General features: G+C 38.8%; 1 protein-coding gene across 1 annotated transcript in view; it reads right to left on the reverse strand.

Moving 5' to 3' along the window:
* Nucleotides 1–14,981, reverse strand: part of ITGBL1 (integrin subunit beta like 1) — a 228,345-nt gene that overhangs the window by 129,335 nt on the left and 84,029 nt on the right. The gene's annotated exons all lie outside the window — the stretch shown is intronic.

Raw genomic sequence — 14,981 nt, forward strand, 5'->3', positions numbered from 1 at the left:
AATGAAATTTTATAGATACATAAAATATCACCATGGGATAAGATTTACACATACAAGTAAACCCTTCTTCATGAAGAAATTTGGTTCAAGAATCAAAGGTATAAGAGCTTCTGTTGCCATAGAAGTTTTCAAGTCCGTACTTATCTCCATCACCAGCCATCATCCTGCTTTTTGGTGATGTCAGTTATATGGCTGTGATCCTAAACTGCATTAAAAACCCTCCTTGATGGAGCCCACAAATGTTTTTATCGACTGCACATTAGCCTGACCTAAGTACAAAACACCTACACTTGGCTCTTGTCCTCAAAAAACTTACAAACTTCAAAGTCAAGGCTGATAGATAAAGAAGCTGGTTTTACCGTTGCCCAGAAGTGTTTGCCATCTCATGAACAATAGTCTGTGACCTACAGGAAGAATGGGGATTTTCGGGACTATCTGGTTCTTGGAAGTTAGGCAGGGTTGTAGGGAGAGAATGTTTATATCACTAAAGATAATAATCCTAGGTCTAAATGTCTAAAATTCAGAGACCTCATGGAATGAATCTTTGATCTGGTGCCAGCAGTCAGTCATTTGATGTGGCAGCCAGAATCCATAGGATGAGGTGCAGGTGGTTGGTCAGAATTGATAGCTCAGAAGCTGCCTGTCTAGGCATGTTCACCAGAGCCTGAATCGGATTGGCTGTGAGTTTAAAAACCTCTCTTCATATGTTCCAACCCTTGTAAATGCTTTTATTTCTGTTGCATTTGTCAAATCAATTGTTTCTGTTTGGCAAACAAAGTCCTGCAAGCACCTATTTGAAATTCGTTATACTCACTACAATTTGACTCTGTAAGTTGATCATATCATTTTGCATTCCTGTTTGTCCTCACACATTCCTGTCAGTCCTGGCCAACTTGGTATCATTGGTAAGCACAAGTGATCCTGCCTGTCAGCAGTCCAATCTATTTGTAAAGGGATTGATCCAAATTCTTGAAATGGCTAAGCCTCTTTTGGTAAATTATGTATCTTGGAAACTGTACTGACTCCTTCATAACATTAATGTGTTAGGCTGAATCACATGGTATTGCCAGCTTTGTCAGTTGAGTATCAGATATTTCTTATGGCTCATTCCAAAGGAAGGGCCTTATGTCAACAGTAAAGAAAAATAGAAATGTTTTAGAAGATAGATGAGTTTGATATTAATGATTTGCTGACCCAAGGATAAAAGATGACTTAGTTCTTTTATGGTGGGTTGAAAATCTTAGACCTTAAGGTACAGTATAGGTAGCAGAGATGAATCAAAGGTTAACACATTTTTTTGAGTCAAAGATCACAATTATTTAAAGGGAGCAAAGATTAAAATGGGAGGGGAATAAGGAAAATGTACATAGGATAAGAAAAAACTCATTCATCTCAAACAGACCTAAAGAAGTATTAGTAGATGCAATATTCTAAGGTGTTTATTCCAAATAGTCCACAGAGGCCCAATTGCATAAAACTCCCTCAATGAAAGAGCCTAGGATAAAATAATTCTGGGAAAGAGTATTTTGTATGCACCATGATATGTACTGGTACACTGAAGACCCCCCAATGCACTGTCCTGAAAATGTGATTTATATATTTATTTATTTATTTTGACTATAGGGCCCCTTCCCTCATGAAGAAAGTTAGCATCCTGGGGACCCACTCAGGCCAACCCTGGGTCTGGTGGTGTGTTCTCAGCATTTCCTTTAGCATCTGCTCAAAAATGCCGGGTGATATAGGGAAGGTTACTGCCTTCATATTCTTTCTCAACTCCATGCCCAATAAAAACCTCTATGATTCATTTCTCCCCATTTAGTAAAGCTAATAGAATAGAAATTGATTTTTGACTGTCAAAAATTATCAAATAATAGGCCACATACCCTTATTTGGAGGTAAATATATTTTTTTTTTAGAAAAGAAAATAGTCTTCAGACCATTTTTATTATTTTTTCCAAGTTGACAAGAGTTTCAACAGACCTCAGGGGATTAGATTTCTATATTATTGTGCCAAGGTAATCTCCATTACAGGGTCCATAATATGGCTTCAGTAAAAGACCCCATTTTTCAAAATAATTTACCCCGTATATATCAGTTTCCTGGATTCCCATAACAAAGTACCACCAACTTGGTGGCTTAAAACAGCAGAAATCTATTTTCCTACAGTTCTGAAGGCCAGAAGCCAAAATCAAGGTGTCAGCAGCGTGGTTCCTCCTGCAGGGTAGTTCTGAGGGAGAACTTTCCCATGCCTTCCCTGCTACTGGTAATTATTGGCACTCCTGAGCTTTGTGTGGCTGAGAAGGCCCCTCCAGTCCCTGTCTCAGACCCCCACACCCTCTCCTCTGTGTCTGTGCTGTCACCCCAAGATAAGCACACAGGGCACTGGACTTGGACCTCCCTACTCCAGCAGGACCTCACCTTAATATGAGTATATCTTAAAAATCCTATTTCCAGACAAAGTCACATTAACTGGCACAGGTGCTAGGTATATAGATCCTTATGGGGAATGTGTTCAGCCCACAATAGTTGCAAATAGACATCTGTACATTCATCTTTCCTAATCCAAATTCAGGTAAAAGGTAGATCGCTGTTTTCTCTTAAGATCTTGAGAAATTGGCTGGCCAAGGATGGCAGCTAGGCCATCTGCCCCTCGCCTCTGCCTTACAAAGAAGGTCCTGAGAACCCACATGCACCTGGGCACAGCTCCACTACCAACGGCTCTGCCATCCCTCCCTCTACTCCTCCTGTGATGGTCTCTGCTTCACCACTGTTCCAGTCTGGAGAAATGAACACTGCCACAGACCTGGGGGCAGGCCAAGTACGGGAGAGAGTTTGGGATCTTCAAGGTGGAAAGTTCTCAGTTCCAGGCACCTCAGTGTAAGAGACAAGATGTGACCAGGTGGCCACATTCCCTTGGCTTCTCAGACAATCCCCAACCCCACATGGTAACAGTTGGAGGACCAGAGCAGGAACCCTAAACCACGGGACCCAGGACAGGACTCCTCCTACCCAGGCCTACGGGTGGCCTCTACTGACCCAGGCCCACATCAAGTCCTAGCCAGCAAAGGCTTTCCCATTCCTGACTGTCTAAGCCATTCCAGCTGTTTCTTCCCCAGGCAATTCAGTTCCCACAACTATGAAATGTGGTCTTAAAACGAACAGAGCAACATGCTTGAGAATAAATCTGTTGACCTTCAGATAAGTTCCCAAGGAGTCGAGGGAAACCAACACAAAACAACAATGTCAGAGAAAAGCAAAATGACTCCTTCACCAAAGCAATGGGGACGAGGAGGGGAAAGGCCATTTCTACTGTTTGCAGGGTTGTCATGGTGCAGCCCGGCACGGGGAAGGAAGCCAAGCCACAGCACAGTGTGTGTTCAGTATTGTGATTGTCTTTTCAGGTAAGAGTGCAGAAGCCTGGCCACTTTCTCCCAGGCATGCTAACTTCTTGCTTCTCCATTGATAAAGGAAAAGTATTCCAACAGAATAACATAGGTTTTGTGAATCCTGAATAATCAATAATCAGCAGCTCTGCAATTACTTCCTTTTTTTAAAATTTTTTAACTACGTAATGCCAAGGCACTAATCTACTCTAGTCAGTGGTGAAATTTTCCTTAAAAAACATCAAGGGAACAATGCAGGCACTTTTTATTTAGTTATTGTTTTAGTACTGGGGATTGAAGCCAGGGATACTTTGACACAGAGCTGTATCCCCAGCTCTTTTTCATTTGTTATTTTGAGACAGGGTCTCACCAAGTTGTGTAGGGCCTCACTAAGTTGGTGGGGCTGGCATCAAACTTGCAATTTTCCTGCCTCCTCCTCTGGAGTTGCCAGGATTACAGGCAAACGCCACAATGCCCAGCAGATACCTAAACAAACTGCCTTAAAATGGAAACAAAGATTTTACCAGCATAGAAGAATTTTTAAATATCAACTATTCATTTCCATATATCAATGAAAAAATAATTGTAAATTGCTCTGCTAAGTATAACAAAGAAAAAATAAAGATGAAAGGGATAGTGCTTAACTCTCTCCTCCAAGTCTACTAGCATTTTGCATAGAAATAAAATGTACTTATTAAATTAGCTACACGTCTGTGGTCTCAAGACCTAATGAAATATTAAATAGGTAAAAAGTAGAAAACTAGCTAGATAGATAGAAGTTGGTAAACATGTAGATAGGTAGACATAGATACAGAAATAGATGTAGATATATAAATGTAAATATCAATAGGTATGTATAAGTGTATCTATATATATATGTATATGTATATATATATAAATATATATACATATCTGTATCTATATATACACATACACCTATCTGTGTACATATGCATACCCACACATTTTTTCATCTTTGCAGTGGTTGGGATTGAACCCAGCCTCACGTATGGTAGGCCAGCACTCGACTACTGAGCTACATCCCCAGCGCTGGGTAGAGCTATAAATGATGATACAAATGTAGATTATGATGTAGATCTAGAAGTAGATATGGATATCAGCTATAGCTAGATTTCATGGAGATCTTGTTTAATGACAAACTTCTCTTTGTGATACAATCCCAGTAACTATACATAAACTTTCTTTAACATAATAAGGATGGATGAAGAAATCAAAGTAGAATACTCCATGTGCAGGCTGTAAGGAGGTTCATTGTCAGTAAATATTTTAAAATAATAATAAAACTGATTAAATCTCATTTTATATTATCAACAACAATGATAAGCAATGTCAGTAATAAAATACTACTCCCTGTAAAAAGAATCTTTGTTGGCCTAATTCCCAAATAATTGTTAGTTACTATTGAGCTTTAATAAAATATGTTTTAATAAGCTACAAGTTAGCACATTGCATTATTTATTACCTAATAAGCATTGTCTACTAGAGGCAGTTATTTCTGAGCACTCCAGTTAGTTACCACTCCAGTTAGCATCCCAATGCATTCACACTCAGCTGCTCACATTTGTTTAAACATGATTTTGAGATAATTTTGGACTCACAAGAGAGTTGCAGGCATAGTAATTTTACACACCCTCACCCGGCCTCCCAATTGCTAGCATCTCACACAACCACAGCACAATAATCAAAACCAAAAATTAATATTGTTCAATATTATCTGCTACACTCCACAGGGTCATAGAAATACCCTGTTTCTATTCAACATATTCCCCATTAATTTTAGCATTTTTCAATTGATCTGACCCTTAGTATTTATCACTTTGGTGTTCTAAGGGTAATTTTCTATTTCCTTCATCATTTCAACATTTATTATTTTGAATTCTTCTGTAAGGAATAAGGTATACAGTCCCCACATTTAGTTATTTTTTTCCTCATTTTTATTGTTACATCATATTTCTACATATTGATGAGATCTATTGTTATATATTCATATGTGCACACAATATAACAATTCAATTTGGCCAATACCTCTCCCCAGCATTTATGTTCATGAAATTATTTCTTTATATCTATATGTCCTTAGGGTATTAGTTTATTTGAACATTATATTTAAACAATTGCATTATTTGTATTGTTGCTCAATTTTCTCATCTTTGGCTATTGAAAACTCAGGTTGGTAGGTTGGCTCCTCTGGTTTTTCTATGTGAACATAGATATGAGCAAAAGAAGGTACACATATTTCAGTACATTATTAATTTCTGATTCTATAAGATGCTTCAACTTTTACTAGTCCTGCTTGAGTCTTGAAATCAGCCAACTTTCTAAGGAGCCCTGGCTTCTGTTATTTATGAGTGGTACACTGAAATATTAAAATCTGGGCAATAAACACTGAGATCTGAATACTAAGTCTCCCTGGGGTGCCACTACTTTCAGACATTCTCAGAGTGAGTGAGGAAATACGTGCATACATGTTAACCAATACAGACACATATATTGTCTATATTTTTATCTACATTGGTATTCATGCATTGCATAAATACACACACAAGCATACACAAATCAAAACAAAACTGCACAATCCATGCCGAGTCCTGCATCTCCCACTCTGAGTTGTGCCAGCCTTTCTTGTTTTTAACTTCCTTCTCCAACCGTGAGAAATGTGGCCCTCATTTGCTACAGGATCTTTACTTGTTCATACTACTGTACTCATAGAATAGTTTCAAAACTGCTTAGAAACTATGACTGATTAAAACACTGTGTTTGTGCACAGTTCTTTCTGTGTTTAACTTTACAAAACATTGTTCACCAAAGTTTCTTAAAGCAGCACTTGACACCCTGAGTATTCCATCTTGGATTCCAGCCATGCGGTGGTGGATTTCTATTTAAGTTTTACATCCAGCACGTGAACTCTGTAGCGTACAGCTCAATGGGCTTTGACAAATGAATGGAGTGGGCGTCCATGAGTACAGTCCCTCCAGAACAACACCATTACTCCAAACCTCTCTCCTGCCTCCTACTACATGATCCCCATACTGTCCCCCAGTCCTTGTCTACTGCTCATCTGGTCTCCCCACTATCCCATAGTTAGACCTAATTCATAATATTGTGTGAATGGAATTGCATAATAACATACAGTCTCAGACTTGGCTTCTTCCTCTAGACAAAGTGCACTTAAGAGTCATCTTATGAAGGTGTGGATCCATAATTCCTGACTCTGTTTTCTTCAATTGCTGGCTAGTATCCTGCTGTATGAATGCAACAGAGTTGATCTATCCATTCAGGTTGAAGGACATGTCTGTTGGCCTGCAATGCTTCATAACTGTTAATAAAGGCTATAAGCATGTGAGTTCAGTTTTTTCATGGATATGCATTCTCATTTCTTTTGAGGTGAGAGATTGCTGGCTCACATGGGACATACATATATAACTTTACTCCTAAAACAAAGTTGCCAAATTGTTTTCCAGAGGAGTGCAGTGTGCATTTCCACTTGGTACACACAAGAGATCAATTGTTCCACGTCCCCTCAGCCACCTGGAATTGGGACCTTCTCTTTTTCCTTCTTCCCTCCCCTCCATTTTTCCTTTCTTTTTTTTTTTAATATTTTAGTCATTCTAATAGCTCTGCAGGGGTAGCACATTGTCATTTTAAATGGCATTATCCAATAACTATAATGATATTGAGTATCCTTTCATATGCTTTTTGGCAATGAATCAATTTTTTGCCCACTTTTGTGCTGGACTGGTTTTTTTGTTTTTGTTGTTTATTTGTTTGTTTCTGTTGAAATTTTCAGTTTTTTATTCATCTCATATACAAGTTCACTATCATAAATGTGATTTGCAAATATTTTCTGCCAACCTGTGGCTTTTGTGTCATTCTCTTTTTTCTCCATATTTTTAAATTGGTGCATCATATTTGAAAATAGTAATGTCGTTTGAAGAGCCTCCAAACTGATTTCCATAGTGCTTATTCTAATTTGCCATCCCATCAACTGTGTAAAAATGTTCTCCTTTCTTCACATTCTCACCAGTATTTATTATTTGTATTCTTGATGACTGACATTCTGAAGAGAGAACCTACAGAATGGGAGAAAATCTTGGCTCGCTACTCTTTTGACAGAGGATTACAATCCAGAATATATAAAGAACTCAAAAACTTTACACCAAAAAAAAGTCAAATAACCCAATTAATAAATACGCAAATGAATTGAATAGACACGTCTGAAAAGAAGAAACACAAATGACCAAAAATATATGAAAAAATGTTCAACATCATTAGCAATCAGGGAAGTGCACCTCAAAACTCCACTGAGATATCATCTCACTCCTGTCATTCCCTTTTAACAACATCTTTCAGAGAATAAAATGCTTTGATTTTAGTTAAATTCGAATGATCGAATTTTCTCTTAAAAAATTGTTCTTTCTGTATCTTATCTAAAGACTCTGTTTAATTCCAAGTTTATTCTTTTACCACTAACACATAGTCTTAGATGCTCTAATTTCATGAAGTATAAAAATTAGATGCTATAAGATCTCCACCTTTTCAGCATTTTGTTATTAGTTTCCTTTTTTTTTCTTCCCCCTTTTTTTCTTCCCAAATGCACATTTACCCCCAGACTTTGGACCATAGCAAATTTCCTACGCTTTTAGATCTTGGATGAATTCAAGAGCATGTGGGAATTTGCAATTTGTCCCACTTCTCTTCCATGCAAGGGTAGATGACACCTTCTAGCTCTCTAAACCTTACGCGGAAACAAAGATCTTACGTTCACTTTGAGAGTAAGTTCACTAAGGGTGTGGAATTAAATCTCACTTTTCCAAATCCTACAATACTACATAGCTCTGCATTTAAATGGAATGTGTGAAATAAACAATGATAGAACAGAGATTATAGATACAAAAAATGGATAACTTGAGTTACTTTCAATCCTATGTCACTGTTACGGTTTGGATAAGTGGTTCCCCTCAAATTTCATGTGTGAGACAGCACAGGAATGTGCAGAGGTGAAATGACCAGATTATGAGAGTGGCGATCCAATCAGTGGGTTGATCTATATGAATGGATTAATGGGTGGTAACTAGACAGGTCAGGCGTGGCTGGAGGAAGTAGGTCACTAGGGGTGTGCCCCGGCACATTGTATTACCCCTGGCTCCTTGTATTCAAGCCCTCTCTGCTTCTGGCTGTCATGAACAAAGCAGCTTCCCTCAACCACTCTCTTCTGCCATGATGTTCTGCCTCACGTCTGGCCCAGAGCTATGGAATAGGTATGGAATAACTATGGACAGAACCTCTGAAACTGTGAGCCACAATAAACCTTTCCTGATCTAAGTTGTTCTTGTCAGGTCTTTTGGTCACGGTGATGCAGAGCTAATACTCACTCTTAATAATGACTTGGAATACTTGTTTTAAACTTTTAAACAGCACATACAACAATGTGTAATTTTTGAGATAAGTACACATTTTTGTTCATGCACAAAGTATTTAACCGAATTTTAGTAATATGGTTAAAAATTGAAATGCTTTCTTTTATTTTCATTATTCCTAGCTTTAAAATAAAGAACAAAGCAAGACCGTTATTATTGTACTTCTCACTAGTTCTACTGACAAAAGTTTTATCACACTGAGAAGAATGGATGATCCAAATTCATCCTCCAGAAGTCATAAATACGTGGGGTGTACCACTGCTGGAGTTCACAGTAACCTTAAGGCAGATGTTTAAATCTGAACACTGACAGCTCAAACCCATTTGCTTTTATTCCAATGTGTAAATACCCAAGACCTGCACTGTGTCTTATCACCCAGGGGATCCCAACGTGCTTACCTAACAAGAAATACTCTCAATTTTCTCCTACTCTTTTTGAGCCATTATGCATTCCCAGCCTTCCCTGGTGGTAAGAAACGTAAGAATCAACTATGCTACCTCTAGAATTCTAAGACTCCATTGTCTCATACTATAATTTGAGATAGAAACTTGGTCATATTCAAGATGGGGCACCAGTCCCCAACAGCTCCTCAAGCTAACAAAAAAATGGCCTTTTAGGTGTTTCTGCTTTTCAAAATGTTCTTTGGAATATTTTGATGTGAACAATGGAAGAATTCCATGTGGGGTCTATTGCCTAGAAATTAGAAGGTCTGGATTTTAGTCCTGCCTGGACATTAATAAGCCATGTGATCTTGATGAGGAAAATGGACGAGAGAGAAGATGGACACCAGTAACCACCGGCTTCTGCTACTGTGAGAAGTGCCTTATGCAGGATAATCTGTTTCATTTTCACAATGAGCCAGTGAGATAGATTTTGTTTTTCTATTTTGCAGATGAGAGGACTAGGGACTAGCGTTTAAGTGGCTTGCTCAGTTTGCATAGCTTATGAACCCAAAAGCTCTGTTTTCCTCATTGCAGCCAATACCATTTGTTCAGTTTCAGAAGGCAGTGGACTTAAGCAGACCCTTTGCTCTAGGAAAAGAGGTGGGAGAACGAGCTGGGGACTGGTGGCTTGATGGCACTGTTTTGTTTTTCCCTTTCCTTTTGGAACTCATATGTCCAGAAGGGTATGGTGCATAATCCTTCATGAAAGAACTCTTAACTGTAAAGTGATCGGAGTTTAGGAGTTTATTTACCATGTAAAATGAAATCATATTAAAACCAACATTAACAGCATTCTTCATCTGATACTACTGCATTCTTTATCTCCAGTTCTACTGGTTTCCTGCAGAGTGAACTCTGCATATGTCCTACTCCTCATTCCCAGGATGGAGCTCTACATCAGCAGGGCCCACTCAGGCTCAGGGCTTCAGAGCATGGACACAATGACACTGTGTTCAAAATCCACTTCCACTGTTTGCTGCTGGGTAACTCCAAGCAAATATTTAATCTCTCATATTAGTTTCCTGGCAAAACACAGTATCACAAACTGGGTAATTGCAGACACCAGAAATGTTCTATTCTGGAGACAAGATGTCTAAAATGAAGGTGTCTGTAGAGCCATGGTCCCTTCAGACTCTGAGTAGACTCCTTTCCTGTCTCTTCTGAGCTCCTGGTGGGAGCCAGTAATCCTTGGTGCTCCTGGATTTGCAGGTATGTCACTCAGATCCCTGCCTCTGTCACCACATGGCCTTCTCCCCAAGAGTATCTGTGACTCTTTCCTTATAAGGACACAACTCATATTGGATTAAGGGCCCACCCTACTCTGCCATCCCTCATCTTGAGGAATTACATCTGCAATGCCCTGCTTCCATCCAGCTGTCACCGTCTCTGCTGAAAGCATCTGGAGAGCAGCTGGCCTGAACACAACTGCCCTGATGATCACAATCCTATACTGAAAAGAAGAAGCGATTTTGCAGAATAAAAAAATGGGTATCAAGTGTAAATTCTGCTCCATGTTTTTCCTTCTCTCATGACGAATGTGCACACACACACACACACATACACACAATCTGATCAGATACCAAGTGGGTTTCTGGGTTACAGAGACATGAAATTTTCCTGGAGGAGGTCTACATTTCACAAAGGCATTATGCAAACATACTCAAAATTAACTCCATAACCAATTGAAGCTGAATAAGGATTTAAAGACTACAGTGCTAGTCAATGTGCTAACAGATAAAAGTGCATCTAAAGACATGTATATATGTGTGTTTGTGTGTGTTGATTGTGTATATTTTTTTGGTTATTTTTAAGATTTCTAAAATTCATTCACATTCATAGTTAATCTTGGAATACTACCTACCCTTGAAGAAAAAACAAAACTATAAAATGCAGCACAAAGTTCACTTCTTTTTTTTTTCAGCTTAAGATCTAAGGTTCTGATACAAACCAGTAGCTTTCAAAACCTGGTTTCCTTTATTTAGAGAGTGCACAGAACATATTTGGGACACAAGGAGAAAACACTGAAATTATTTACCCATATTTCCACAATGCTATAATATTATTTCTTTTTTTTAAGAGAGAGTGAGAGAGGAGAGAGAGAGAGAGAGAGAGAGAGAGAGAGAGAGAGAGAGAAAGAGAGAGAATTTTTTAAAATATTTATTTATTTATTTTTTAGTTCTCGGCGGACACAACATCTTTGTTGGTATGTGGTGTTGAGGATCGAACCCGGGCCGCACGCATGCCAGGCGAACACGCTACCGCTTGAGCCACATCCCAAGCCCATATTATTTCTCTTTAGCCAGGTCATGAGGCACACTATTGATACTGTCACTTTTTATACTTCATATATTATACTCAAAATCTTTATAAAGAAAAAACACATATGTTAAAAGCCATAATCCCATAAGAAAATATTTTACAGATTCTACTTAACAATGATGTTGTTTAAGGATTTCTGTGACGTGAGGTTGGTACAACCCACAGAGTATCCTAATAGTCACAAGACACTCTCTGGGGAAGGCAGAGAAATCTTTGAAACCTGGGAGGCTATGAAGAGCCAGAAAGATAGCACTTAGTGATATTTTCTCTTTTATTTGGTGGGGGGGAATGGGAGGTACTGGGGATTGAATTCAGGGGCACTCAAACACTGAGCCACATCCCCAGCTCTATTTTGTATTTAATTGCAATGAGGAGGACACCATTATTCGGAAAACCATACTGAGTCAGCATGAAAAGTGCACAGCAGAGGTCCTATGTGGGTCTCTGGGAAAGGGCGCTGGCCCCAGCTCCCCCTCAGCAGGAGTGCGATATGGACAGAGATAGACAAAGGTGGAGATCCAACCTGCATGTCCCTAGGGATCATTTGCAAATTTTCTCTGAACCAGCTTGGCACAGTTTCAGCAGAACAGAGCTGCTATTTATTAAGTAAATGACAAGCCCATCAAATGGTGTGTGCACCCAGCAAGGTGCAAGAAGCCAATTTAATTTTTCTTTTTTTTTTTTTAAGAAAGATGACTACTAACTGAAGAGGACATGGTTAGAATGTGTAGATGAACTGATAAGGACACCAACCCCATGAGAAATACAGCTGTGGTAGTCTAAGGTAGGAACTAGGAAAACTAGAGAAGCAAGAATATACAGGTAGCAGCAAAGCCCTCGGAGCTATGAGCAGTTTACTCCCAAGGGCCCTATAGACCCTTGACCCTTAGATCTTGACTCCAGGGGGAACCATTAATTGACTGAGTATACTCTGAATAAAATTGCTACCAGTGGAATAAGGGTTGCATTGCCAACCATCCTCCTCATTCATCTGGTGAAGCCCTAACTTTTGGGCCCTCAGAATGTGACCTTACTTGGAAATAGGGTCACTGCAGATGAAAGCAGACAAGATGAAGTTATACTGGAGTAGGGTAGGCCCTTAATCCAATATAAGTGATGTTTATAAAAAGACAAAATATGAGCTGGGCACAGTAGCACACGCCTGTAATCCCAGTCGCTCAGGAGGCTAAGGCAGGAGGATATCAGGTTCAAAGCCAGCCTCAGCAAAGCAATTCAATGAGACCCTATCTCTAAATAAAATAGAAAATAGGGGTGGGGATGTGGCTCAGTGGTCAAGTGTCTTCGAGTTCAATCGTCGGTACCCTCCCCCCCAAAAAGAGAGAAAATATGGACACAGGTTGAATGCCATGTGAAGATAAAGACCAGGGGATAAGTCTACAAGCGAAGGAATCCCAGAGTGCTAGTAAACCACTCTAGTTCAACAGTGGGACCCAGAATAGAATGCTGAGGAAGAACCTAGCCAAGTGTTGATCGCAGACTTTTATCCCTGAGAACTCTCAGAAAGGAATTTCTGTAGTTTAAACCACCCAGTTTGTGGAACTTTGTTGCAGCAGCCCTTAATACATATAGTTCAAGGTATAGTTTACAAGAATCACAAGAAAATGGAAATGTATCATTTTGCATTTCTATTTAGTGTTTCAAAAGGAGTGTCGGGCATTGACATACTCAACAAATTATAAATCCATATGTTCAAGAGAGAATCCACAAATGATGCCTGAAGTTTGCCTGCATTTGCAGGGAAAGCATTTAATCTAAGTGTTGTGCCTGGCATACCCAGGGCCATCCTGAATAGATTAGAAGGCAAAAACTTCTGAACAAAAGTATATATTGCTTTTTGTTAGGTTGTGTCTAAAGTCAGTAGGAAAAAAAAAATCATGCAATAGAAATTCCCCAGATAAAACACACTGCTTACACTCACTAAGAAAAAGTCAAAGCACTCTATGGCTCATCCCTGATCACTCCACTTAGGACTCCTCCATTCTCCAAACCTTATTTTCCATGAAACAAGGCCACCTCTGTCTGAAAATAAAGCCTGTCCTCCACTATAAACCAATGGTATCTCTACATCCCTGTGGGCTGCGAGAAGGCTCCCCTATACAAAGCTTACAAGTTATGTTTGAGAGACAGGCTTTTAATACACAGAGAACTTTTATGGCCTATTAAATAAATCTGTGTATTATCTAAATTAAAGATGACCAGTGATTACCTTATGGTCAGCAAATGCTATGATCCATCAATTGTTTGGAATATTAATTTTTCCTCACCCAACTAAAAAGAATCATATGGCAACAATTTATTTTTTTCTTTCCTTCTCACTTAGTTCAAGAATTAACAAATATCTATATTTTGAGCTATCTTTATTACAAACCCTCTAATTGCAATGACTTTTCTATTAATTCCTAACTCCCTGGGGTATCTCTGCTATAAGCTGTTATGAAGTGGGTAGTTAATAAAAGTTATTGACAGCTTGGTTTACTTGACTTTAAAAAAAGGAATAATTCTCTTGCATGCTGGCAAAAGGACTTTAAGGTTTGAATGTTTCTACAATACAAAATCAGCCATCCAAAAAATAGATATTTGCAGTTGGCATGGAGACTAAACTGAGCTCATTACTATTCATTCTTAGAAACTTTTTAATCACTTATGAAGTATTTGCAAAATTTAAAAAGCAATTCATGCTTTTGATTCCCTTTAAGAAAAAAAACCCTAGATCAGTAGACAGAAAAATTAAATTGGGAATAAAGGCATAGGGCAAGGAGTATTTTTTTTTTTTTTAGGATATAATGGTCCCTCACTCTGTTCTGATCTCCCTCCCTCGCTCCCTCCTTTCTTGAAAAGTAAAATTCAGAGGCAGTTCACTCAGTAAGTAGAGATCTTAGAGGAAATACAATTATTGGTAAAAGAGAGGCAAATTGTACTCAGGTGTGCAGTCAGGTGATCAATAAGGAAAGGAAAGGTTGCTATAGCAGCCAGTGCAGCCTGTTATTCAGAAACCACTGAAGCTAAGGCACTTGGAGATGGAGAGAAATCATGGCAACGGTGCAGCCATTGCTCCAAAGTAAAGGGCTATCTTCAACAACAATACAGTCCATTCTAAACTTCCCCACCCCTGGCCAGGGTATTGCTATTCCTGATGTATGACTGTACTTCCTCATTCTGAAATTCTGATTTTTCCATTTTAAAATTGTTCCAGTCATTTCTAAATAATGTATCTTAACTTCCCTTTTGCAAAGGCATACTGGTATTTCCTTTGGAAAATAGCTTTACCAAGTTTACAGTGAATAAAATCATATAGGTGTGGGTTAAACTTCTGAGTTACAGAAAACTGACTCACAAACTGGCATGAAAACTAAAAAAAAACTTACTTATAAACGAGT

This window comes from Spermophilus citellus (genome assembly GCF_964194105.1).
Source record: "Spermophilus citellus genome assembly, chromosome: 1".
Taxonomy (NCBI): domain Eukaryota; kingdom Metazoa; phylum Chordata; class Mammalia; order Rodentia; family Sciuridae; genus Spermophilus; species Spermophilus citellus.